The 27,889-nt window shown below is 40.4% G+C and overlaps 1 protein-coding gene across 4 annotated transcripts in view; it reads right to left on the reverse strand.

Annotated features, from left to right (window-relative positions):
* The window catches only part of Hs3st-A (Heparan sulfate 3-O sulfotransferase-A), a 186,155-nt gene that overhangs the window by 109,020 nt on the left and 49,246 nt on the right, over positions 1–27,889 (reverse strand). For 2 of the 4 annotated variants that reach the window (XM_019057629.2, XM_072299686.1), the window contains exon 1: positions 26,778–27,026. The exons of the other annotated variants lie outside the window; for them this stretch is intronic. The gene's annotated coding sequence lies outside the window, so the exon portion shown is untranslated. Of the gene's footprint in view, positions 1–26,777; positions 27,027–27,889 lie in introns of those variants that run through there. 4 annotated transcript variants of the gene reach the window in all.

The raw sequence follows: 27,889 nt of genomic DNA on the forward strand, positions 1-27,889 counted from the left end.
ATTTTGTCGTAAATAATTACTAAACACGAGCAATCTTCCTTCTTTCCTCCGTTCCCTTCTCTTTTCTTTTCCATGTAAACACACAGAGGTGTAAATGGCCTTAGATGCTAAAGCACCGCTTTAAAATTAACTTGTCCTACTACTACTGGAGGACTGTAAAGCGACTTATTATATATATTTCCTACTATTACTACTTCTTTTCTTCCTTTTTGTTTTTCCCTCTTTCGAGCGAACGGGGTGGGGGGGGGGGGGGGATGCGCCCCCTGGATCCGCCTGTGGTAATAGAAATTTTCAACTGACTCCTGGTACAAAATTAAATCAACGAGCAGAAATTATGCAACGTTGCAATGTGATCGCGTCCTTGTGTCTAAGAAACGACGAATTGCGCTACACCTTCTCCACAATTCAAGAATATAATTATGAGCCTGTGTTTATTTCCAAAACACCTGACCGGGCTAGAATTCCGCGTTGGGTCCTCACATTACACAAGCACTCAATTACCTTAACGGGTGGGATTCACGAGCCCCTGCCCTCAACTTTCAACTTGTCGAATCCGACGCTGAAATTCGAATCCTCCTCCTCCCGAGCCGCCTTCGACCTCTCCATGCGCAAAGTTCTAACAGCTTCTTCCTTAAAACTTCCCCCAGGACATCTCTTATCAATTTACCAGCGACTAACTCAAGTGGGGCCAAAATGAATACATTAACTTTCGCGCCTAAGTGCGCAGCTGCCAATTTTCGAGAAATTCATCACATTTACACCTGGGGACGCAGTGGCGTGGCGTGAATTGCGATAAATCGATTGTTATGCCATATAACGTACGGTAAAGAATCGATTATGAAGGGGCTCGCTGCACTGAAAAAAAATTCTCGGCGTTTTTACCACGGTCCGTTGGTAACTTTACCATCTCACTTTTTTTACCAATTATTGGTGATTTTACCAAGACAGACTGGTAAGCTTACCTAAAAACCGGTATTTTTACTGTTTTTTTCAGGTAAGAATACCACTTTTATTGGTAATCAATTCCCGGTAACATTGCCATTTTATCTCGGTAATTCTACCACAGTCGATAAAAAATATTGGCGTCTTTACCAAGGTCCAGTAAAATTACGCAGAAAGTTCAATAATTTTACCGAGATTTCTCGGTAAAATTACCAATTCCATCAATGTTAATTTTACCAACTAAAAACTGGGATCAAATAGAACCCTGAATTCTTGGTAATTTTACCCTTTTCTTAGTAAATACACTGAGATTTTTTTTTCAGTGTGTGAACACTCTGTTTATCGATCCTTTTCCACAGATTTAAATGACATAATAATCGATGTATCGCAAAGCACGCCACACCACTGCTGGGGAGTGGAAATTCGAAACCGAAGAAGCTGTATTGGGAGTTGGTGCGTGATTTTCCCAACTTCGGAATAATCGGAATGGCGTCGCTTTGTGGGCTTTCTTTGTTCGGAATGTTCTCCAAAATTAGGTCCGATTTTCATTAAAATATAATTTCAATTCTGAAATTATTAAATTCCCGTAAAATGAGCAAAACCTGTGCACAATCTTAACGTCCCTGATGCCGTTTACCAGGTTTTGAAACTCCACTCCTCATCGACTACTATCGCTATTTCTTGCACCATGCACTGGAAAAAAAACACATTGGATCTAGGGTCCAGACTCTTGAAAACATTGACAAGAAAATGGACTCCTGATTCAATTAGATTTAAGCTTAAATCAAAAGGAAATCCGCTCAAATTAAGAGGCTTGGTTCTTGATTTAAGCTTAAATCTGATTGAATCAAGAGTATTTTTTCTTGTCGATGTTTTTAAGAGTCTGGGCTCTAGATCCAATGTGTTTTTTTTTTCCAGTGTGAGACTTCGTCTACACGGGACGTTTCTTGGAATTTGTCTCAGATTCGAATCGAGAAAATGAAACTTCTGGGCTTTTTCCCCGTTAAACAAAGCAGAAAATGTCTTCTCTTTCTCTCTGAGTAGGTCTCTCTTCTCTAAGGACTCCACAAGGACCACACTTGGTCTTAGGATTAATGACTAACTCAATATTGTTCCCAACTTAATATGTAAGATTTTTCCCTCGGACAAATCCCAAGCAACGTCCCATGGAAACAAGGTCTTAGCTCTCCGATCATGTGTTGGTCGCTACAGGTCCCACAACTACCAACTACGGAGTTCCCGATTCGCTTCCTGCTCGGTTCCGATCAAAATTATGAACCACAGGGTAGGAGAATAGTCTTAGCCACCGTAAAACAACGTTATTGAAAAGGGTGGGAGCTATAGAGCGAAGCGTTACACAAGTATGCTCAGGGATTTTTTCAGGATTTTAAGTGTGATATTTGTCCGTTATCTCCGATGTCTCTCATGAGTCGTATTCGGATTCAACAATTTGAAAAAAACACTTTATTCAAGCTTTCACTGTTTTCTTCAAAAATTTTCCAGATCCCCCTACCTGATGAGACTCTCTGGTCTGATTAACTTCCCTAACAGCTCTAGTATTCTAATTGTATACCACCTGGTTTAGATAGTCAAATAGGGGCATAGTTTTTTTGGAGAGTAAAGTGATGGAACTTACGGTAGAAAAGGAGACAGATTGGATCAAGATCCTTACCTGAAACAGAAAGAAAAATAAATGTTATATAAAAATACCTTCAAAATTCAAAGTTTCAGTCATTTTCATAAAATTCCGTGACTTTTCCCTGATTTCTCTGACCTGACGAAATTCCTTGACAATTTCCGCCCTATTTCTGGGTTTTACAGACCTGCGTGGACACCCTGCATAAGTTTCATTAGGCAAGTAGGTTTCTCTATAGATGAGCCATAAATAAAAATTCCTAATCGCAAAATGAATTCCGAATGGACTACATATTGCAATGATGAGGAACTACAATTGCTGTCTTAGTTTAAAAACAACAAAATGCAAAAATACGGAGGTAAAACCGGTCCATCTGCTTAAGATGTACGTTGAGGCTACTTCAATTTGAATCTCCTCTTGGTAGCTTGTTGCGTAAATTTACCCCAAAGACACCGACACCCTCAACATGACGGAACGTAGCACAAATTCTTCCCCTAAATAGATGGACTCTTTTTAAAAAGGCTCGATATAGATAAAGCCTTGTCTCCACGGGCCGTTTCACGGGATTTGTCCCAGGGAAAAATCCCACTTACGAAGTTGGGGAAAATATTGAGTTGATCAATATTTTCCCCGGTACCAAGTATGGTCCTTGTACCCCTAGGACCCACTGAGAGAGGAAGAAGAAGTGGAAACGAATTGTGCGATATTTTGTTGATTGCTCCATTGTTCATGTTTGTGCAGTTAAAATAATGTGTCTAATTGTCAATTGACTGCAGTTATTATTTTAATCCCGGTTAAATACTAGACTTTATCTCATGTATCTTCCCACACAAACTAGTCACAAGACCGTATGAGCCTCGTCCCGTGGAGACGGTAACCGGGAAAAATCCCAAAAGCTTCATTCCTGCGATTCGAATACTTGGGACAAATCCCATGAAAACGTCCCGTGGAGACAAGGCCTAAGGCCAAAGATTGCTACTTCGTTGATGTTTTGAGAGGGTCAGAAAATATCAACGTAAAAAAAAGCTAGATTCTAGGTAAAGCAACCCAAATCTGTTGGAAAGGAGTGGTTGTTTAAATTATTTGCGTTGAGTGAGGGGTGAGGATATCGTGTCTCTCATATGGTGTGAATCCTGATTTGAACTCGTGAGTTGGGAGAAGCGCCCGAATTGCCGTGTTAAGGAGAGCAAAGTCTGAGCTTTCGGAAGTTGCAACATTTCCTGTGACGAAACACGACTTATGTGCGAAACTTGTGAATATTTTTCATCCAGTTTTACAGAGAAATTTATTCGCAATTTGATCCGAAGTGCGTCTCACACGCGGTTTAAGGGGGAATTATTTCTAGCTTCCGTTGAAAATTAATTTATTCATTAGTAAACATTTGGCAACATGCGGATGATGATAAGGCGTTCCTCCCGAGCACGGCATCACGGTCGGCGGTAACGCTCGAATGAAAGTGACGAGTTTCGCCGTGGCCTGGCCTGGCTGGAAACAATTGGAAAAGTTGCAGCGATTGCAGTTCTTCGTTTCGAATCGCTGGGAGGACGCTCGGGTCGTTGCTTGTTATTGCAGTTGTTCCGGGCGCATGTAAATATTCCACCCCTCTCCCTGCCCCTTCTCTTCCCACGCCCACCATTCTTTTCCACCTTCCTCCGATTCATCCCTTCATGGTGGCGTTTCGTTATGAAAGCTAGAAGGACTAAAATTTCCTCTGTTTGTTTTCAGCAGCGGATGCAATTGGTTTTTTCTCACTAAAACGGAGAAACCAGAAACATCATTCGACAGGGTGAGAACTAAAGTACCGTAAGATACAATTTCTCAATGAGCTTTCACGAAAAACGAATATCGGCGGGAAGCGTCCAGCCCACCTTCAAACTAGGGGCTTCAAAGAGGCTCATCGATGGAACTGTTGACTGTTGCCTTTCAAAGATCGTCGGGCCGACGATTTTTGAAGGTAACCGATGTGCTCGAGATACATCACAGATCAGATCTTGAAATTTTCAAGGAATCCCGTACAGAAATGGCTGAGAAATAGAAGAATTGGTGCCAGTTTGAGAGCCCCAGTTTGAAAGTGGGCTGGACGCTTAAAGCATTAGCATTTTCAAACTAAAAAGTAAGAGAAACCAGGAGCGACCACTGCAAAGGGTGACAACTAAAATTAAGTCGCTTTTACAGCGCGCCCGGGCGCTCTGCGATACCTAATCGCCATTCTTGTCTAATAATGTAGAAGATAGACAGCATCCTTGTTCAAAACCTTTGGTAACATAAAAACTACCAGCTCACCTCCCTCGACATTTGATTTTGGTAAAACTTTCACACTAATATTTGCTTAATCGCGTTAACAGGTCCATTACTAAAATTCGATTTTTCCAGGGCTTCCCAGAGTTTCACTAAGGGTACGCTATCATACGCTGTCAGCAGATTAACGAAAACTACATGGAGCTCCTGTCCTGCGGTCATTTTTTACGATAAAATGCCTTGTGTGTTTCGGGGCACATTAAGAAGTACAGGGTGTCCCAAAAGTCCGTACCCCCCCTCGTAACTTTTGAACGGTTAGAGATAGAAAAACGAAACTTTGGGAATGCTTCTATCTTAAAGGGGTCCATCTTCTAGGGGGGTCAAAATTTTTGTCCCCCCCTCAGGGGGGGCGCGGGGGCCCCCAACTTTTTTTTTCAAATGGTAACCCCTATCTTGTGATACATCATTAGAAAGAGCATAAAAAACTAAGAATTTTGGCGCAAACCGCAAATCAATATCTTAATTTTTGACCGAGTTATGATAGGTCAAAGGTCAAATTTTACCTATTTTCAAAAAATCATATCTCCGGTTCAAATCATCGTAAAGAAAAAAATAAAACGGGAAAATTTACCAAATTGTAAGCACTTTCAAGTAAAAATCACAGAAATTAATTCAAACTAATTTTAAGGGGGGTTTCGGACCCCCAAATACGTCATTTTAAAGGTCATACGATATTCTCGCGAAATGAGCCAATTTCCCCTTACTTTTCCTCAACATTATCTTAGTATGTTCAAAATTAGTTCAACATTGCGTTTTCAAGTCCCCAAATTTCGAGCAAAGTTCAAAAAACGAAATTTAAGGTGATTCAATTCAACCATTTAAATTTCATTTTTTTTAAAAACTTTGTTCGAAATTTGGGGACTTGAAAACGCAATGTTGAACTAATTTTGAACTTACTAAGATAATGTTGAGGAAAAGTAAGGGGAAATTGGCTCATTTCGCGAGAATATCGTATGACCTTTAAAATGACGTATTTGGGGGTCCGAAACCCCCCTTAAAATTAGTTTGAATTAATTTCTGTGATTTTTACTTGAAAGTGCTTACAATTTGGTAAATTTTCCCGTTTTATTTTTTTCTTTACGATGATTTGAACCGGAGATATGATTTTTTGAAAATAGGTAAAATTTGACCTTTGACCTATCATAACTCGGTCAAAAATTAAGATATTGATTTGCGGTTTGCGCCAAAATTCTTAGTTTTTTATGCTCTTTCTAATGATGTATCACAAGATAGGGGTTACCATTTGAAAAAAAAAAGTTGGGGGCCCCCGCGCCCCCCCTGAGGGGGGGACAAAAATTTTGACCCCCCTAGAAGATGGACCCCTTTAAGATAGAAGCATTCCCAAAGTTTCGTTTTTCTATCTCTAACCGTTCAAAAGTTACGAGGGGGGGTACGGACTTTTGGGACACCCTGTATAATACACCATTTTAAAGGAAATAAAATTTGCAAAAAATAAAAAATGAGGATCCCTAGTCGTTGATGATAACAGCCCCGACTAGGAAGTCTCGTTTTTAATTTTTGTTAATTGTATTTCTTTTTTATGGTTTCCTGGTTGGCAGCCAAGGAGTCAGAACCACTGTAAAACGCCCGAGGGTATTCATTGCTTATTTTGGGTTTGATCACACATTTGTTTGTGTGTTTCTTTTCCGGTAACATTTTTCGGGCTGATCACCTCGTAATGTAAATGCATTAAGCCACTTCGAAAATTGTATTGCTTTTCTAGTACACTTGCAAAAACACGTAACTAACGTAGAAGAAAATTAAGGCGGAGGAAAGAACGAGGGGGGGGGGGGTTTGGGAGAGAACTTTGAGGGGAATATTACCTATTGAACACCGAAAAAAATTAGGTTTCATTTACCATATTCTGGTTAATAAATGGCACAACCAGAGCGTATGGTAACTTTCATCAAAATTATCGTGAAAGTAACAAGATTTTTCCTTATTGTGACAAACATTTTGGTGGAAGTTACCATACTGTCTGTTTGTGCCACTTTTTAACCGGGGTATGGTAAATGCCACCTAACTTATTTTTCCGTGAAAAATCGGAGATCAAAGAGGGCGCACTCTCGCGCTACAGATGGGGGTCCAGGGAGCCAATCATGTATTTAAAAAATTACCCCACCGACTAAATTTTTCAATAGCTGCAACTTATATTTTGTACGTATTTATGCTTAAAGGAACTATGAGCATACGGGCTCGTGCAGCGCGGTTCCAGTCAGTGAGAACACGTTCAATTGAAGAACCTGTCGCATTCATGTGACAAATTTCAGCACACTTACGAAAAAAATTTGGAGATCAGTTATTTTTCGAGGGAGAAACTGTAACTAAAAATATCTAGTTATGGAGAGAAAAAAAAATACATTTTTCATATGACGTATTCGTCGACCCAAGTTTAATGAAAATTCTTTAGGCTCGGCATTTATTTACTTCCCCTCTTTCCCCTTATTTTTCTTATTTTTCGACTGAGTAGGAGGAAGTGCATCCAGGAGGGGTAGGACGTCCCCCCTCCCCCCCGGTTGCCCCACTGTCGCTGACCCATTAAGCATAGAATGAGTGTCGAGGGAGGGGGACGTAAATATCAGAGCATTTTCGAAGTTACTACCGTACATAACTGGTGTCTGGAGCAACTTAAAAGTTTCGTCAAGATAAACGCGAAGATCGGGACTGTTTACTTAATAAAAGAGAGGGTGCTGTTGAGCCACTTTTGCGAACTTGAAAATTCAGCAACGCTCGCTCAAATCTTCCCGGAGCTTAACCTTTCTCCGGCTCAATCACAATTAAATAAACAAAGCACCCGGGCCCCGGGAACTTGGAACAAGTTTCCGCCGTCACGAGAAACTGCAGTGCTTCGCGCTAAATTCCTGATTATTTACTCTCCGTGGATATCGCCATGGAGCTATTTCCCTTGATGATAGCAGTGCTCAAAACAAAACGAAAATGCTCTCTCCGTGGTCGAGGACATCGCTTATGAACGCCACTAGTCTGCCATGCTGAAGAAGAACGCCGTATGAGCCTTGAAACGTTGGCAAGTTTCCTCCGATGAAAACCGAATTTCCTGGGAAAATTGTGAATATGATTTTCCAAAACTTTCAGACAATCTTGTACGCAATTTAATCTAAAATACCTCGACAATTTCAAGGAAAAATATGCATGAATGTTGTCAAAAATACATGTTTTATCAAGGGAAATTCGGCAACTCTGGAATGTTCATACGACATTCTTCCTCATCACGGCAGTAGTGGTGACGACATCATAGGGATTCTCCGTTTAATCGAATTGGATCAAAACAATAATCGTGTCGTGGCCTCTTTCGATGCTGTCGCTCAATCGCGTAAATGTTGGGCCCGCAATTCGGGGATTGGGGGGGGGGGGGGGGCTCTAAGCGGCCCAGTCGCCTGCTGAAAGTATACAATTTTGTTCTAAAAATCCCCTATTCAAACCTGGGGGAGGGACATTCAGAAAAGGAGGCCTAGAAATATACAGTCTGCGAGTCTGCTTCCGCTTGGTGAGGTACGCCATTGCTACCGATGAGAGTAAACCGATATACCTAACGCTTTTCGGTGACGTAACACTAATAACGTCTATGATGTGGTTGCTATGAACAGGGCGCCCAATGGCTGAAGAGGTAAAATTATGTAACAGCCTATGTGTAGAGAGACCTTAGTCCACGGAGAAAACAGTCGAGGTGGAGAGATTTCTGTTTACTAGGGTTGACAAATCGGACATGTTTGCGGAAAACAGTCGAGGTGGAGCGATTTCTGTTTACAAGGGTTGAAAAATCGGACATGTTTGCGGAAAACTCTCTTCGGTGACGCTCGGAACGAGTTTTGAGCCATCATACGGAGATACAGCGCATGGGCAAGAATGTTCACCCCGCATTTAAACTTACAGAAACGGATCGATTATTGAGGGCAGTCAGTGGCGTGGCGTGCATTGCGATATATTGATTGTTATGCCATTCAAGCCTATGGAAAAGGATCGATAAACAGAGTGTTCGCAGCGAACACCTTAATAATCGATTCTTTGCCATAGGTTTAAATGGCATAACAATCGATACATCGCAATTCACGCCACGCCACTTTGAGGGCCAGGTGCTCCCGACAAGAATCGATTATTCAACGCGGGTTTAAATTGAGAAAAACCGGTGTTGCCAATTTTATGTGCACCTAAAGATGAGGAAGGTGTATGAAATTCTCACTGCAGAGTTTCGAGGCAAAATTTTCCCTAGTTTTTCGCCTGAAAAATGAAACACGGTAAGAAATGGGGCAATATGTAACGGTGTTGGGTTGATTCTGATGAAAGTGATAAAGTTGGCGTCACATGATACACTGGAAAGAACAGTCGCTTGGATCTAGAGTCCGGATTCTTGAAAACAATGACAAGAAAAAATACTCTTGATTCAATCGGATTTCTGCTTGGATAGAGAACTAATCATCTTAATTTAAGCGGATTTCCTTTTGATCCAAGCAAAAATCCGATTGAATCAAAAGTATTTTTTCTTGTCATTGTTTTCAAGAGTCTGGACTTTAGATCCAAGCAACTTTTGTTCCCAGTGTAGAACGAACTGACAGAAGACGTCGGACATGAAATTTTTGATTAGAATTTCAAATTTTTATGTTTAATTCATCACAAATTCAATTCCAAAGAGTGTTTCTAAAAGGAAATTTCAAAAAAAAAAAAAACCAATGGAACTACTCTGAAACTATTTTGTCCCATGTTTTCGGAAATATAAACTTTTAAAGTTTCCAGATTTTGTCCAAATTCTACCATTGACTCGGTCCAGTGTGCATCATATGTTACGAAGATCCTCTTTCATTTTGTCTTCAAGCGCGAATCTGAGGTGACAGAAGAGAATTCCATTTTTTTTTCTTCTTTTTTTTTTTTATCAAGCGCTAAATGTTCGATTTTCCGCGTTCCCACAAATCGAGTACAATTGAGTGATCGAAGAGTGAACGATAGAGGAAAAATAATAAAAGCTCGTCCTCCATCTGGTGGCATCTTAATCTTATCTCGCCAGAAGCATCGCCTCGAACGGCTCGTCATTACGATGATTTGCCAGCAACGGCCACCTTTCGAGGGCTTAGCGCTTGGATCTTTTCGGTGATAATTCCATCAATGTCTGCCGAGAGCGGATCCTCCATTGCTGGAGCTTCCTTGCTCATCAAATTTTCTTTGTCGTTATTCTCACCCCTTGGCTTTCGCATAAGTCCTCGTCTAGCTCGAGGGTGTTTTTCCTTAAAATCACTTCTCTACTTTGTTTCATTGAGAAGGGCATTACCGAAAAAAGAGGTGCTGTAATAACATCCTGGATGTTAAACAAATGTGCGACAACTCTTTGATATTGTCATTACCACTCTGGTTGTTAAAATGACATCCTAGGATGTTAGTTTTACATCCTATCATGCAACGTTAACTGCCAGAGTGTTAATGGCAACATCCAAGAGTTGTCGCACATTTTTTTAACAACCGTAACATCCGGTATGTTACTACAGCATCTTTCTTTAGGTAACCCTGCAGCCCGATTGTCGGTACGACAAGAATCGAAAATCGATTTATTACACGGCGCAGATAGGATTATGTCTTGTCTTATCGTGCCGACACAGCCAGTTAAAGTTCCAACAATCCGGCTGCAGGCCGGTTTTTCCTATGTGACAAGAAAAGATAACACTGTAGGGGATAATTTTGTTCGAGACTCGTGCCTGTAACAGTGACGAGGGGCGAATGATCGATTTCCGATATTTCCCCATTTGAAGCTATGGTAAAGAATCGATTATTAAGACAATCCTGACTATCGATCCTTTTCCATGGGTTTTAAAGGGAGATCAATCGATACATCGCTAAGCACGCCACGCCACTGTCGAGTCTATAAAGGTCAAGACGACGAGAGGACGTCTTTTATTGCTTGCTTTATACAAGGAAAAATGTTCCATCAAGAAGGCAAAAACAATACTAAATGTTTGTACGATGTGGTGTTCCCCGCATAGAAGACAGTATTTTACTCGGAAAAAGTGCATTTTTCGAAACGTATCTAAATTACTTAATTACGACAAACACATATGACACGCTATGAGAGAGATATTTGGATCGCTTTAAGCAGAAAGGAACCGAGCCAATCAGCCATTGCCTAATTTAATTGGCCAATTTAATTTTTACATGGAAACGGTTGTGCGAATTCGTGTACACATTTCAGCGAATATCCTGCATTCTACACAGAAAATTCCCTACAAATTTTCAAAGGAATCTGCACAAACGTTCTTTCGTAAGAAATTAAATTTTAAGCTGTTGTGAACTTAATCTGCTGAACGCGGTCCCTTTAAAACAAAATTATCACAGAAGTTCATTAAAGTTTTTATTTATCTTTTTTTGCCCCAACTATGGAAAAAGTATCCTATTACAACTGTCTTATCTTTCACCGATTGAAATCTAACACAAGTGTTCGGTAAATTCGATTAATATTTAACGACTTTAATAAGGATACAAAGAATGATTTTGAAAAATAAAAAGAAATATCATTTCATAATGAAAAAAATTATCGCTATCAATTTTTTCGACGAGTTTATTCTGCAATATTCTTATTTTATTTTAACCACACGACACAAAAAAATCTGCCGGTTAACATGGATCAAACGTAATACATATAAGCACGAGGTAGTTATCATATGATCATAGCCATCGTGACGTCATACACCGCGTATGCGTAGTGCGTACAATAAACGTTACATGTATAGTTTTCTACGAATTATATTTCTGGCTGAATGTTTTATCATGAGCGCCCGTGTAGTATTTGCTTTTGTTCCCAGGATGAAAAATCTGACTTCCCTTGAACCGGCGGGCCGAAAATGCGAATGAATAAAATAACTGTGTATTTGCGCGCGAAGAAGTGATGAGCAGTGTTGTCGACTGTAGCGTTGGAATGAGCGGTTTTCAGTGGAAAAATAAGGTGGCTTTGACAAACTGGAAACAGAGGAATGAATATTTGATCGAATCCAAGTTCAATCTCCTCCCGGTGAGCAATGAGACGGCTTCAATCAAAAAGCGTATCCGATTTTGCGAACCGAGAGGGTGGCTCACTGGCAAATGGATGGTAGACATTTTTATCGCTACCCCCTAAGAAATTTCTACGGACTACTATGTAACGGACACGCCTCCGGTTTCTCGGAATCGAATGTGTTTTTAAATCGGACTTCCACACAATTGACGAGCAATGGAGCGAAGAGCTCTAAGCAGAGAGGAAAAACAGCAAATCGGCAATCGGCAGTGTTGCCCATTGTAGTAATGACAGGAGGATGCTTTAACAATTTGTACCAACACGATGACTTTTCCTTCCATTGAGCTTTTGAACTTTACTAGGTCTAAAGGAGCTAATATACATAACGATCCTTGCTTTTTAGGGCGTTGCCTACGAGACGGCCTAAAGCCCAACTTCTTCCCAAGATACATTGAGAGAATATATGTTCTCATACGAATCGGTACGTCGCACTGAATCGGCTGATTCGCCTTCAATTTTGAAACTATGCAATTTGAGCGACACCAGAGTACGAACGGTTATCTCACAGAATATTGTGCACCTCGCCGCGAACATATGAGGACTAATACGCAAAATATGTCATAGAAGGCGATTTCCTGAGAGACTGTTTCACGTAGAAAGGGTACAAAGTTACCAAGTAACAATGCAGTGACAATGGGAGTTGCTAAAACTAAAACGAAATATGTTAATTAAAAGGAATACCTACGATACTTTTGAAAAAAAACGCGTACGTGAAATGGCATATGACTCTAATCATACGTTAATAGAAGATAAGATATAGAGTCTGTTAAAATCAGTGTCAGTCAGACTCGGGTCATTGAAAAGTGCACTTGAAAAAAAACGCTTGTATCTAAAGTCTGGACTCTTAAAAACATTGATAAGAAAAAATACTCTTGATCGGATTTCTGCTTAAATCAAAAGGAAATCCGCTCAAATTAAGAGGCTTGGGTCTTCATTTAAGCAAAAATCCGATCGAATCAAGAGTATTTTTTCCCGTCAACGTTTTCAAGAGTCTGGACTCTAGATCCGAGCGACTTTTTTTTCCAGTGTGGGATTATTCCTCCTTTAAAATCTGGAAACTCTGGACAATGAGTTGTCGGAAGGGTAGAGGGGGCTGCGAGGGGAGGACGGTAAAGGGGGGGGGGGAGGTCGTCGTTATAAATTCTAGATCTGGCGATTCGTAATTCCGTGCACGCTATTCTCGTGTATTCTGAGCGGTATCCGCTCTCGTTGAAGCTTTATTTGCGCTAATAATTGGCTTTGCTATGACCGGACTCGGGGAGCCTTCTTTCTCCACTCATCCCTGGAGGGAGGCCGCGGGGAGGATAAAAGTATTCACCGTTAACCAATCTTTAACTCGGTTATCGCGGAAGCGGCCCGGCTCGATGAATCCGCTAATGAAGCAAAGCCCAAGCAGGTAGTAGCCCGGAACGAGCCTCCGATTCCATCAAAATAAAAACACCGGAGTTGGACTAATCCATGAAAATAGGCAAGTTGAAGGTTTTAATACTTTTTCACTGTTTCTTAGTTAATGTGATTCGATGGACGCCATATTTTACGTCCGAACGATATGCGATGTATCGCATCAATTGGCTCCATCTTTTAGCTATTCGTCATTTTCTCTAATTTGAGGTCGCATGGACCTCTAGACAAGGTACGAATTAAAGTGTTCGATACATTCTCTTTACCAAATTTTACGCAGAACACGATTCGCGTAACGAAATGACTGAAACCAACTCCTAACGAAGATAAAACGTTTTTATTACACATTGGTTACGAGATTTGAACTGCCGCTCACAAGAAACTCAAAGCTCTACGTGAATCAAATCGCACACTACAACGGTTTCAGCAAACATTTTCAATCGAACAATGTTCATTTCCCACCATGCATGTGTTGTTCAAACCATAAGAAATTTGCAATAGCTGAGCCAAAGCGTCAAGATTGAGGTTGCCAGATTTTTATATCGCAGAGACTGTCATGATAACGTTTAGCGCGCGATTTGAATCACGTGGAGCATTGAGTTTTCATGAGCGGGTAGTTTGAATTCACGCATCAAGAATCATTAATATCTTAGTTAGGAGTTGATTTCAGTAATTTTCGATGTAAGAATCGTGTTCTACGTGAAATTTTGGTAAAGTAACATGTATCAGAATGTTGAAGTTCGTACCCTGTCAAGTGGTCAATTCTGTTGTCAGGAGACTAAAGAGTTCATTTAGCAATGTTAACAAATAAATACAACGTAATAAAGGCGTTATTTTTTCGGAGGCAAACATCGCATTCGAGTGCAGTTCCGATAGCAGTGTCGAAAGCTATATTTTCCCTCTAAAAAAACCCCGCATTTATTACATTGAATTTGTTTATCAAAATTGGTAAGTGAACTCTTTAGTCTCCTGACAACAGAATTGCGATCTCAAAATTCGAGAAAAATTATGAATAGCTGAAAAAATGGAACCAATTGATGCGATACATCGCATGTCGTTCTGACACAAAATATGGCGTCCATCGAATCACCTTAAACTCCGTGGAAGAGTCTGTCTTCAAAAAATGCTTTATAATGTTGGTAATAAAGAGGAGATTTCGTAGGAGATATTCGTATGTTCGGGCTATGTTTTTGTGCTTTGTTCTTAATTTTGGTAGTGAGTAAGATTCCTCGGCTGTAAAACAATCAAAGGCTCTTCGGAAAATGCTTCAATAATGTTGGTAGTGAGTAAAATACTTCGGCTCCAAAACAATCAAAGGCTCTTCGAAAAATGCTTTTATAATATTGATAGTGAGTAAAATGCCTCGGTTCGAGAGCAATCAAAGACTGTCGAGAACTAGAAATGTATCGGAAAAAGAAATACATAGATTCATTGTAAGTTTAGACGGCGGCCGAAGTTGTGAATTACTTTTCGGGTTCAACTTTTAAATGAAACTGATAAATAGAGTTTTCTTTGTACCGTATTCACGGTACTCATGTACAGGAATATATGCACAGTACCCATCTGTGCTTGGATAGCATTTCATAAATGGTGTGTTAGGGCATGGAAAATAAAGAGGGACGAACTCTAAAGAAGTGTTAATCCTTGTTAAAAGGTGAACTCTCACATTCAAAAATAGTTGCCTTCCCATATTTATTGTCATACATGACACAAGCGAGAGACAATTCCTCATTATTTGAAAGTTGTCCAGAAATCATATTTGACATTCTACAAATAAGAAAAGGGCTTGAGTTCCTGGATTGGATTTTTCAGGAGGAAGCATTTTACCAAGGAGGGTCGAAAATTTGGTAACATTTTTGAAGACAACTTTTTGCAGTATACGCCTAGTGCAAATTGAATTTTTTACTTTCTCGCTCCCCTAGGGTAGAGAGGAGGTATTGTCATCCTCCAAGGAAAGGAAGGAAAACAAAAAAACAAAAATAATAAAAGTTGAAATTTCATCATTTCTAGACGTTTTAAGGTCCATGGAGTCAAATAACGCATACTTGAAAAAATGTGTGTCCAGTCCGTCAGATGTCCCCCAATCTGTGTACAGCGATATCTCAGATCTATCTGTTCGCTTTCATTCAAAATTCTCACAGAACACCATATCTATGGTCTCCTATGCACGTCGAACGATTTTGGGGTACGCTAAATTTGGCGGGGCGGGGCTGGTCAAATTGGGTTAAAGGTCCATTTTTTTTTTTTTTACTTAGCTCGATAACGAGCTTGTAGAGTTCAATTATTTTAACATCAGATCGGGACAAAACCAAACTTGTATGTTATTTTCGACCTTGAAATTTTGAACCATCGTGACTTGGGCTGAGGTTTGTATTTTCATGAGTTTGCAACAAAAAGTGGATGTCATTCTAAATACAGAAGTCTCAAAAGTTCAACTTTGAGTCCGGGAGCGGCCCGTGTCATTGGCGGAGCTTCACATATCAAACAATGTTGCGTGTCTGTTGGTTATTGCTAAATGTTGATGGTGTGGTGTGCGAGTTTGATCAGTGCATTTAATTTATCGAAACTTATAAAGAAATCAATGGAAACAATAACGATAAAATCGGTCGTGTCACGCGACGTTCCAAGTGTATGGGAACTTTGATTCCCATGTGACGTAGGCCTGGGCCCGGTGAACCTCAATATATTTGGACGATTGAACGACCGCAAATGTATTCGATATTTTTTATGTTAGGGACGATATCAAAGATTTCAGCGGGGGTGCAAATATTTAGCAATAAAAGACGGCACTCGGACTTAAAATTGAAATTCACGTAAAAGTTATTAATTTCCTACTCATCAGGGTTGGACAAAATTCTTTGACCTAGTTGAGAAAAAAAAAAAAAAAAAAAAAAAAAAAAAAAAAGCGCACGCAAAATCTTACGGTGGATTATTGCTTCCTTTCCATTAGAAAACGCAGCATAATCGGAAAGGTGTAGTTAGTTAGGTTGATTTACTGGTTAAAACCATCCGAATAGCAATATTTTTAGGGCCCGAACTCAGGTACCCATCGACGCACGCCCTTATTGAAACGGAGTTGATAACTTTCGCGCCACAAGTTTAACCCATGACCACGAATAAGTCCAGCCAGGCTAGCAGGCGTTGGAATTTAAGAAGTCAGAACGCCCGCGATTTTGTGTGTATGCAACACGGACATCCTTCGAGCACGAATAGTTGCGCGAGAGCATTTCCATTAAAAAAGCTGGGGCGCCTTCAATTTTTCCCGCTCATGATAACAGAATGACGTTAGGTACTTATGTCACTGTGCTGGCATGTCGTTGTTGCACAGAAAATGGAACGTTTAGAGTATCGAATGAAATTAAAACAAATTAATAACTAAATAAATAAATAAATAGATGAAATATTTTTGAATTAAATGGAGTCTGGTTTTCGGGGGGAGTTACTGATATACTAATTTCAATATCCTTTTTTCATCTTCCTTCATCCACATTGCCTCAATTAATGCGAAAACAGTGATACATCACAGTCTATTAAACTCTTACTAATCTACGAACAGATTACGGGTCGACGCACGAGTCGTTTAGACAGAGCTGGTAATTCTGCCATGAGCGATAATTTCAATATGCAACTGACATTTTCATTACAGAGGGAAAAAGAATTTCAGTTGTATACTGATTTACCGCACGAACCAAAATCATCAAATTTGTCTGAACTTACTATTCCGTAGACGGAGGCATCGCCAGGTCAGGTAGTTCATGCCGCGAACATGCTACTGGTCAAAAAAACTAAAATTAAAAATCCTTCACGCAAATCCTCCTTAAAAGGACGTGATGGCGAAACTCCCATGAGGAGGATGGTAAAAAACCTCCCTTCAGATGACTGCGGAAATAAGACTTGTTGGCAAAATGCCGTGAAAAAAGAGGACCCTAAAGCCTCAGGAGTATCGCATTCGGGGTGAAAAATAGGAAAAATTCCCTCGGTAAAACTCTGGAAAATAAGCCCACTGGAGGAGTCTCCTTGAGAAAAGCGGGAGGCTTATCGCTTTAGAGGGGAGTCTGATACTACGAAGATATCGACATTCGACATGAACGAAGTGTGACGTCATCATAGCGATAGTACACACCAAGGTGTTTTTGACACTGGATTAATCAATTAATGATACAGTATACTAGTTGCTCCATTTAAAACAAGGACAAAACGAAGGTGAAAGAGACCACGCACTGAAAAAAGTGGTAGACTCAAGAATGATGATTCTTTCATTTACCGCCAAGGCAAGGGTTTTTTCATTTTGATTCAGGCTGAGCTTCTTTGAGAATAAGAAAAGAAATGCTCGGGATGAGCAGGAAAGTCTCTTAAAGTAAGTAACATCATTCTTGATTCGAGAAAAAATATTTACTGTCGGCAAATTTATGATTTTTTTATCAACATGGTATGCACCACCACGATAGCTGATGTCAACCGCCGAGTTTTTTGAAGGGTGGTATCTCTGCCGCAGGCAATCCGTCAAATCAGGTATTTTATCAAATGTCCAGGCAGATAGTAACAGGCAAAATTTTAATAATTTTTCACGGAAGGTTACGGTTTCAGGATTTGAGGAAAAATATCCCATCAAATCTACGAACTCTTCTTGTTGCTCCCTCTTGAAATGCCTTTTGTATATTTAAATGTCATACATATAAAGGACATGCTGAAAATTTCAAGATGAATGTTCGTTAAGATTCTAAAAATCGTTAAAAATACTATTGTATGATGCGTATTTTGGAAAAGAATTCTTTCTTACGAGAGTGATGAATCATTTTGTGTAAAATTAAGAAAAATATTAGAATTCAAACTTAGATGGGAATATTCGACTATTGGCTACGCATTTGACAAAATGCCTGATTTTACTATTTGCCTGTGACATTTCCGTTAGTATTGGATGGTCCTTATCATTTTTGGCTGATCTAAATTCTGGAATAGTCAAAATACAAGTGTCTTATTACCAGCGTGATTGGCCTATTAAGCCTTCCTCATCTCAGTGTAGCCGCACCTTGGGCATATTTATCAGATCTTTTCAGCCAATTTTATACTTTACTAAACCGGTCGAAGTTTTAAGAATTGCGTCACTGCGAAGCCGTTATCCTGCGCTAGATGGCTTATTAGCAGGCTGTATTAGTAACATAGAGTACAATAGAGTCGCAAAGTACTGGAGCGGCGATGAAGCCAATCCATGAACAGGCGTTTCCGAGCCGCGTGTGCTCCGAAAATAGTGAACCATTTGTGAACCCAACGGCATTTTGTAACACGGCGGCTTATGGAGAAATCAAGAACTGCTTGTGTTTTTTAGGTATTTTATAATTCAATCAGCATTAATTTTTGCAAATTTTGCTATTTAAAGGTAGTCAAAGCCATAATGAATCCATTGATGTATATTACTCCTGGATAATATTCATATTGGGATTTAATTTCTGACTTATACCAAGTGTGAACCAACCGGCATTTCTTATCACGGCGGCTTACGGGAAAAGCAACGACTGCCCGTGTTTTTTCGACATTTTTTAATTCCATCGATATTAATTTGTGCAAATTTTGCTATAATTAGATAGTCAAAGTCATAATGAATCCATTGATGTATATTACTCCTGGATAAAATTCATATAGGAATTTAATTTCTGACTTATACCAAGTGTGAACCAACCGGCATTTTTTTACACGGTGGCTTATGGAGAAATCAACAACTGCTTGTGTTTTTTCGACTTTTTTTAATTCCATCGGTATTAATTTGTGCAAATTTTGCTTGAAATAGATATTCAAAGCCATAATGAATCCATTAATGTATGTTACTCCGAGATAATATTCATACTAGCCGTTCTGGGCGCGCTTCGCGCGCCCGTCACGCCTAGCCGGGGGCTACGCCCCCTGGACCCCCGGTCACTCGCTACGCGAGTGACATTCGGCTCGCTTCGCGAGCCAATTTTGTAGTAGTTGCAAATTTTTTATCACTATATTTTGAAGATTTCATAGAAAACATTATGAAATTCTCACTCCACAATTAACTTGTAGAATAATAATGGCAGGGCAAGAAATAGACTATATCTTAAAATGGACGGTTCCCACTTAGTAAAAACAGCCAACACCACGTGAAGGTGAGGAACCATCGTTAGCCACTTTTTTTTTTTTCTTTTCTTTTCTGAAAAAAATTTACTGAAATTTTAGTTGCGTCCCCTAAAAGGAAACACGGAGAAAAAAATTTGTGCATGGAACCCGAAGCTGAGATCATATGGATCTCTGAAGTTTTCGGATCACGCATCCGAAAAGTTAAGGTCCATCTGCCGAAGTTCGGGTCAGACAATTGAAGTAGTTCGGTATATACCGAAGATTTCAGGTCACACATCTGAAGTACTCGGTGCATACCGAAGTGCTTCAGATTTCTGACTCAGAGATTTAGGAAAAACACAGTAGAGAACCAAGGAAATCACAGTAGAACAGAGAAAAAAATACAGTCGAATAAATGAAAACTATTATCGAAGAAATTCTAATTATTAGAAAGTAATTAGCTGGCGTAATCAATGCGTAGCTGCATAGGAGCATGAGCGAGATTTATCATCAACTGACCGCTGGCCGCTAGGTACCTGGGTGGGCGAGCGACAATACGTAAGCGGTGGCATATGGTTCGATTGACAGAGGAGTGGGGAACGGTCAGACGTAGGGGAAAGGTTCAGGCTGAACCGTTCAGCACAGCGCAGCGTCAGTCACCGGGTGGGGAAGAGAGTCCGGGAGGGGACACTTCCCCTCGAGTGAAATAGAAAAAGGCAGAATCCTTCGAAGTTTATATTAATGATGATGATTATGATATGGACTCAATTTCAGACTTATTACCGGCCTACTTATTTTAGCTGGTTCAGTGTGTGTCTAGCTGACGAACGGAGCCGAGTCGGGACTGTCGGGAGTGGGGAGCGCTGAGCGCGAGTCTCTGCGTATGCGTCATCGCTAGTCGCCGCACACTAGTCTCCGGAGAACTGGACAAAACAGCCTCGAAAAGTGACTTCATCGGCGATCCAGTACTTTGCGACTCTATTGTACTCTATGATTAGTAAGCACAAATCATCGAGATCCAGCTGACGAATCCGGGAGATTAAGGTGCGTGATTACGGTGGGAACCGGGAGTGGGCGGTTTGAAGCGGAGCCTCACCCGCAGTCCGAATTTGACAACGCTAAGCGTTGCGCTGACATCGGGATTAGTCGGGCTAGGCTCGGGAGCACCACCGAATTTCCCGGAAAATCCCGCATCATCCCGATTAAACGCCCCCCTATTTCTGGAACCACTCGCTCCACCAGGCAACGGGTTGCTCTCCAATGAAGCTTCCGCCCCATTTCATCCCACCTCACGTCGTCTGAGCATCTTCCACCGTTGTCGGGTTGACAACAACGCCAGCCTCACTGGAAAAAAAACACATTGGATCTAGCGTCAAGACTCTTGAAAACATTGACAAGAAAAAATACTCTTGATTCAATCAGATTTAAGCTTAAATCAAAAGGAAATCCGCTCAAATTAAGAGGCTGGGTTCTTGATTTAAGCTTAAATCTGATTGAATCAAGAGTATTTTTTCTTGTCGATGTTTTTAAGAGTCTGGACTCGAGATCCAATGTGATTTTTTTTCTAAGGCAAGTCGAAATAGCTCGCATTTTTTTTTCAATCTCTACTTGTTGGGGATTAGATTTTTTGAATACGAAAAGTTTTAGAGGGAGGGGGGTCGAAGAGAACTTTACGCCACACAGTGGATCAAGACATTAGAAGAGGTCGGAAAAACTATGGAAACGTTAAAAGCTTATAACTCCGTTCATACAATAGTTGAGGTTTTAAAGGTGGTTTCATTGGTCTCCTTGTAAAAATTTCTTCTAGAACCGCCCCTTAAAATTTAAAATGTGACGAAATGAACATCAACATTTGCGGTTTTAGTCAAGAATTCCATGTCCAACCTCTCCCATTGACTAGATCCACTGTGCGTCATTTTGTTGATGCAAAAAAAGTAACCTACATTTTGGGTTAATACGGGAAGTGGACCACAAAATAACCCAAACGTGCTGTTAGTATTTTTTTTTTTTTGGTAGTTTTTCTTTGAGTTACATTGACCGAACCTATACCAGTCACCAAGAAGCTCGAGGAGTCTCTCATCTTCTTCTGTTCAGTTTTTAAAATATTTATCGACATATTACCCTTCCGTCTTTGTGGCGAAAGATGTCGCAGTTTTAGTGTCCAAGAGAAAGTGTCCATTATAAAAACATATACACTTTCAAAGGTAAAACGCACACGTCTTCCGGTTTAATTATTGTCCTTATGGAGGAAAGTCTAATTGTAAGTTTCGCTTTTGCCAAAGGTGTAAAGGCCTCTAATTAATTTCTCGATGGAGTTAGCTACAATTGGAAAAGTCGGAGAATCCCAAGAGCAAGGGTAGTTATGGGATCATTATCGTCCACTACATTAGAAATCAAAGTAATGTAGCGGCTATCGTTAGAAACTTTGCAAATTATATTCATGAGTGAAGGGGTGGACATTCATTTAAGAGCTACAGCAACTTATTTACCTCCATGAACCAGGGGTAAGAAAAAGCAGGGAAAAAACAAAGCGATGGAGGGATGAACGGTAATCATCCGGTGAAATAAAATTTCGATCAAGGTCACTTTTTTCAGTCATCTTTTTTCCCGAACTAACTTGTACGTGTATGTACGACCTACTTGCTTTCCGTTAAAATTGAAACTTAGGACCTTGCGCATATGTGCTTACCGTACCTTCGTGTCATACGGCGGGATTCATATCGAAAGACATTTATAGACAGTAGACAACTGGTATTAACGCCTTTACGATGGACGAGTCAGATTAAATTTTGGAGGGAGGAAAACCACTATCATCGCAATTTTCTTCATATTCCACGATTTTCATTTTTACGATAATTTAATAGAAATCAGATAACCCGACGCAAGGTGACACGCGTTTAATTAATATTTTTCGGGTAGCATCCATACAAACTGTATTTTCAAGTTATTTCATGAAAGATAAATGAGGCGGACGATTTAACCAGCATTGCTGCGCCGTTAATTTTTTATTGCAAAATGCAGTCTACAATTGAACATTGGACATTTATCTACTCTGAAGTGAATATTTTTCGACGCATATTCTGTCAAAGACATTTGATACGATAGAATTTGAAATATTGGATCTTTCTACCAGTCATCTTCATTGTCACATTCGAAAGTAATATTTCCCGAGGATAAAACCTGGAATTTTTCAAGAGAAAAAGTCAACACTGCTCTGTCTTCCCCCGCCATCGTGCTTCTAAACTCTCACTTGTAGACTCCCTGCCTGGCCGGACATTACCTTGATGGAAATATTTTCAGTTTCCAGCCTATTATCTATCACGTGAACGACGCGGTAGGATTTTGATTTAGTTGATGGTTTCTTTTGATGCCCACACTCCTGTCACCTTAACCGCCCTCCTTCCCGGGGCGCGCTCCTTCAGCTTAACATCTTCTTTCATGCCGCTCTGAGCTTTTTTTTATCTCGCTCAGACTTCTCGCAACATTTTCTCATCTCCGCAGGGTGTAAATGACAAGAGGGGTTAATCTCTTAAAGCGAGCTAAACTCAGCTCCCGCTTCTTGCACTTTTTCCACCGTGTCCTTTCGTCCGTCACATCCGGGCTTTTGATACAAAGTTATATTGGACTCTCAAAGAATGAGACTTTTTTACTGTGCAACAAAACAATTTTCGTCATCAAAAGATTACAAAATCCAATGACTTTCAAAACAACCTCTTTCGAAACAAATTCCCAAATTAAGAGGCCCTAAAAGCCTTCAATTTTCTTTCTGACGAAATTAAAACAAAAACGATGAAAAAAAGAGAGAGTGGCGAATGTTCAGAGAAATGTTTGCAATATCAGGAGGCTACACTAAGGTGTAGCTTAATTTTGAATAATTACTTTTTCAAGTTAGATTCATGCTTAATTTGCGCTGTGGAGTTGAGAAAATAACCTCTCCAAGGGAGACAAAAGCTGAACAATTTTTACCAGGTGCTCAATTCCCAAAAAGGCGCAAGTTACAATTTCTACTTTTTGGTAATGGTACGCATCAATTTAATGGGACATGTTTTGTTTTCTTCATCTCACAGCAAAAATCAAGCTTGGGTCTAACTTAAAAAAGTCATTTGTCCAAATTAAGCAACACCCTCGGCCGTGGACTCTCGCGGTCCAGCCGCCGGCCAGCCCCCCAAAACGCCTCGCGCCTCAGGCGATATGAATCGCACCTTACTCTTCAGGGTCTCTACTAAAACAGGCTGGCAAAAAATCAGTACTATTGCAGTGCTTTTTCAGTACATTCTCAAGAAATTCAGTACCTCCTCAGCATTAAATATTCAGTACTTTTTCAGCTGCTACAATTGACGAAATCCGAAAAATTTGGATTTCTCGCTTAAATTGCGACAAACATGTCAAAAAATGAAAAAAATCCGGACCTCCTTGCGGAATTTCCGCATTTCTTCAGTACTTCCGAGCCGCCCTTAAAAAATCAGTACTTTTTCCGTGCTTTCCGGACTTTTAGACACCCTGCTCTTTATGAGTTTATATTATTTACAAAATAAGATAATGGAACATTTCAGATATGAAATGCTACTTGGGACATGAAATTGTTGGCTCCGAAAAGAGTGGCAACAGACATGAGCCGACCAGCCCCAGGTTGCATCATAGCATCGGCGTCGACTTTGGTTGGTAAAATTGACCTAACGGCGCGGGGTGGCCGTGTCCGGACGTCGCAGCGATGTTTTTCCTCGAAATTTGATTGGCTCGCCTCCGATGCGAATGAATTAGATTGGATTGAATTGAAAACGCAGCCGGGAAAATTAAACCTTTTCATCGTTGGATTCGTTGCTTTGCAAATAATTGAACAGAGCTCCGCGGAAAACTTCCTGCGTTTTGCAACTCCCCGGGAGTGGAATTCTCGTACGGTCCATCCTCACGCAAAAAAAGGGAGGGAGGAAAAAAAGCACTGGTGCTGGACTTAGTACTTTGCCCGGACCTACACTTTTCGTCCTTCTATGCAAGTGCGATCCGAACTCAGAGCAATGCCTTCTGCTCTCTTGCTCTTTTTAATTAACAACCGTCTATGAAAAAAAGGAATTCAGTCCTTGAAAGCAAATTCCAGAAAGGCGAGTTAAATTTGAAAAAATCGGAGAGTGTACCACAGGAAACGCTCTCTTCCTCTCCTGAGAGTTTAAAGCTAATTATGTTATTCTTTTTCATGGCTAATTCAGGGTTACCTTCAAAGGTTGAGCATTCTCTCGCCCACACATCATTCCTTAACATAAATATATAAGGAATTATCCAATAAAGTTAATTTTTTCATGTTTTCTTGGATGGCAGTACTCAGCGGTCTGGTGGAAGGAAGGCGTAACCACCACGATTTTTAAAAACATTTATTTTTTGGATGATTCTTCCGGCCCTGATCGTGGTACCGTGATCTTGTCCCGGATGGTATGTGGGTCATACACTAATTTATTCGAACAGAAATATGAAGAATTGTCGAAGACATGAAGTTTTCCATGTTTTCTCGAAATTCGACTTGTGGCGCTTGCGCCCCTCTTCGAATAAACCGTTCAGTCCTCTGTTAGAGAAATAATAAATAAAGAGAGAATTAGGCCTCTTAAAATGTAGTTTAGTTGATTTAGGCTGCTACCGTCCGATTCGGAGCCAGATCTAGGTTCAATTCACCCCGGATAAGGCTGCTTTTTCCCACCTTCTCTTCACGAGTCAAAAAATCGGGTTATTCAATTTTATTAGGAATTTCGTCTTAACCCTTGGATTTGATTTACTGTACATACCCTCAACCGGATATTAGCATCATTCAGCATTCATCGGTGATAGCGATGACCCATGACGTGGTTCAACGTTTTAAAATGACCGTTTGCTCGTAAATGGAACCATCGTATAGTCCTCACGATAATCTAATACGCAGAGGAAGAGCATAACCGTAACATGAACTGATAATGGAATCGTCTGTTATCGCCGGCAAGGGGTTTGCGTTTGGTTTTATGTTAAATTTCCATTAATATTTGTTATATTTGGTAAAAAAAGGGTAGAAACCATTCCATATACTAGAAACTTGGCGGCTTATATTTTAACCTTGGTTGCTTTTATTTTTTATGAATGATTATTTCGATGAATGAACGGTAAATAAAATGTATAGTGTCAGTTCCCCTTTCGTCCACAGTGACGTCAAAAATAAATACGAGGGTAATGCTGTCGTGCTAAGGAAAAACTCCATACATATAAGCGTTCGAATGTTTCCTCTCATAAAATATTTATTTTTGAAGAAAGTTATGAATACCTTTCTTTGATATTTTTACATACTTCAGGGCTAATTACAAACAAAATTCTCGGAAAAATATTTACAAATTTTCCCAAAAATTGTGATTTGTCTAAGAAAAGTCGGTAACGCCTGAAGGCTCATACGACGTTTTTCCTTAGCATGATAGAACGAGCAGTCTCACGTTCTGAAGTATCAACTCCAGAATACAAATATTCCGGCTTGGCGATTTGTTGTATAGACTGTATTAACGAATGAAGGCGTTCTTGTTTCTCATACAATCTTAGGAGTGCAGAACGTTCAAAATCTCCAGTAAAACCATTGGGCAATTTTACGTTTTACAACCCCGTTTATGATGGGCATCCCCAGTAGACAAGATGCAAAACTGAGCGTCGCAGTACTCGCTTCCTCATCAAACATCTTTATAGAATACGGTGGACACATTCAAAAATTTAACTCGCGGATGAGAAATTACCTCTATTTGTGCGTTAATTCAAAATTCTCGCTGATAAAAAATCTATTCGAGTTAAACCGCGCATTAAAGTCATTTCAGTATTTTTTACGATTATTCCATGTCTAGGTTTATGTTGAAATATTCATGAAATCTATGAATCAGAGGAGAATCATAATTGCGTTAAACTAAGCACTGTTTATTTCCCTGACGGATGTTTTTTATGGCCGATTCAACCAACGTTAATCTTTATTTTCCCTTGAGGGGCATGTTTCGATCGGCTGATTTTAATTTAAATTAATATTGCACGCTGAATTCTCACTTATGACTTTATTTCCAAAAGTTTTCAGTGGAAAAAAAAACTCTTGGATCTGGAGTCCAGACTTTCGGAAAATATATATATATAAAAAAAAAAAAACATACACATGCATCAATCGGATTTCTGCTTGAATTGAGAGCCAAGCCTCTTAATTTAAGTGGATTTCTTTTTGAACATTCTTTAAGAGTAGAGACTCTGGAATCAAGGAACTTTCTTTTCCAGTGAGCGCCATGTGTCTCGCGTGAAATTTTGACAAGGAAGCATGACTTGCAAGGGCTCAATTCTAATATTGTCTAAAAGGCCATACAGTTTTGACCGTGCAACACGGAAAACACCAAGCTAATGACCAACCTTTCCGAGAGCAATCCATTAGCGGGGACCCATTGCAGCGGACAGTAGCACCAACGCGAAACAAACAAAAGCCGCGACGCAGGGGGACACGTTAGCGAGGGGACAGGGGGACGCGATGGCATGGGTCGGCAGACGGCTCGGGGCAGTTCACATGGCTTGCAACGGACAGCGGCACCGGAGAAGGAACCAAGTCGGGGGCTGCTTAGGCAACCAGCATCGCAACTCGACTGACATCCGCTTCCAGACCGCCAGAATTTCCCTGCCACGGGCTCGTAGCCGCTCGCCGCGTCGCGCCGGGCGTCGTTGCCAAACTCAACCCAAAATACCTCCTTTTCTACAGGCTGTTCCAGTAGACCGAGGGACCGTCCATAAACCCTTACCTACCCTCCCGGGCAGAGTCCCAAGCGCCATTCACCCTCACCCGCTAGGCTGCCAGTTATCTCAAACTCCTCTCTACTCCAATAACATCATGTTTAAGTAGCTCGATGGGCTGGGGTGAGGAAGGGCAGGGTGTCTACTAAAACAGGCTAAACAAAAATCAGTACTTTTACAGTACTTTCTCAAGAAATTCAGTACCTCCTCGACAGAAAAATTCAGAACTTTTTCGGTACTTCCAATTATTGACGACATTTAAAAAATTTGATTTTCGCTCAAATTGAGACAAAAATGACAAAAAAAAAATCAGAAAAATTCCGGACCTTCTTGCAGAATTTCCGCACTTTTTCAGTGCTTCCGGACCGCCCTTAAAAAATCAGAACTATTTCCGGACTTTCCAGAAAATCCGGACTTGCAGACACCCTGGGGGTGAGGAACAGTGGCGTGGCGTGAACGATCGATTATCGATATTTCTCCATTTGAAGCTATGGTAAAGAATCGATTATTAAGGTGTTCGCAGCGAACACCGTGCTCATCGATCCTTTTCCGTAGGTTTGAATGAGAGATCTAGCGATACATTGCAAAGCACGCCACGCCACTGGTGAGGAAGGGAATTTCAAAGTCCGTAAGAGGGTTGATCGACATTTCTTTCTTTTTTTTTAAATCTTAGTAATACTGTGGTTTTTTCCATTTGAGATTTTGCTGACCGCGAGGCGGGCCTTTAGAGGCGCGTAGCG

The sequence above is a fragment of the Bemisia tabaci genome, chromosome 1, assembly GCF_918797505.1.
Source record: "Bemisia tabaci chromosome 1, PGI_BMITA_v3".
In the NCBI taxonomy this organism is placed as follows: Eukaryota; Metazoa; Arthropoda; class Insecta; order Hemiptera; family Aleyrodidae; genus Bemisia; species Bemisia tabaci.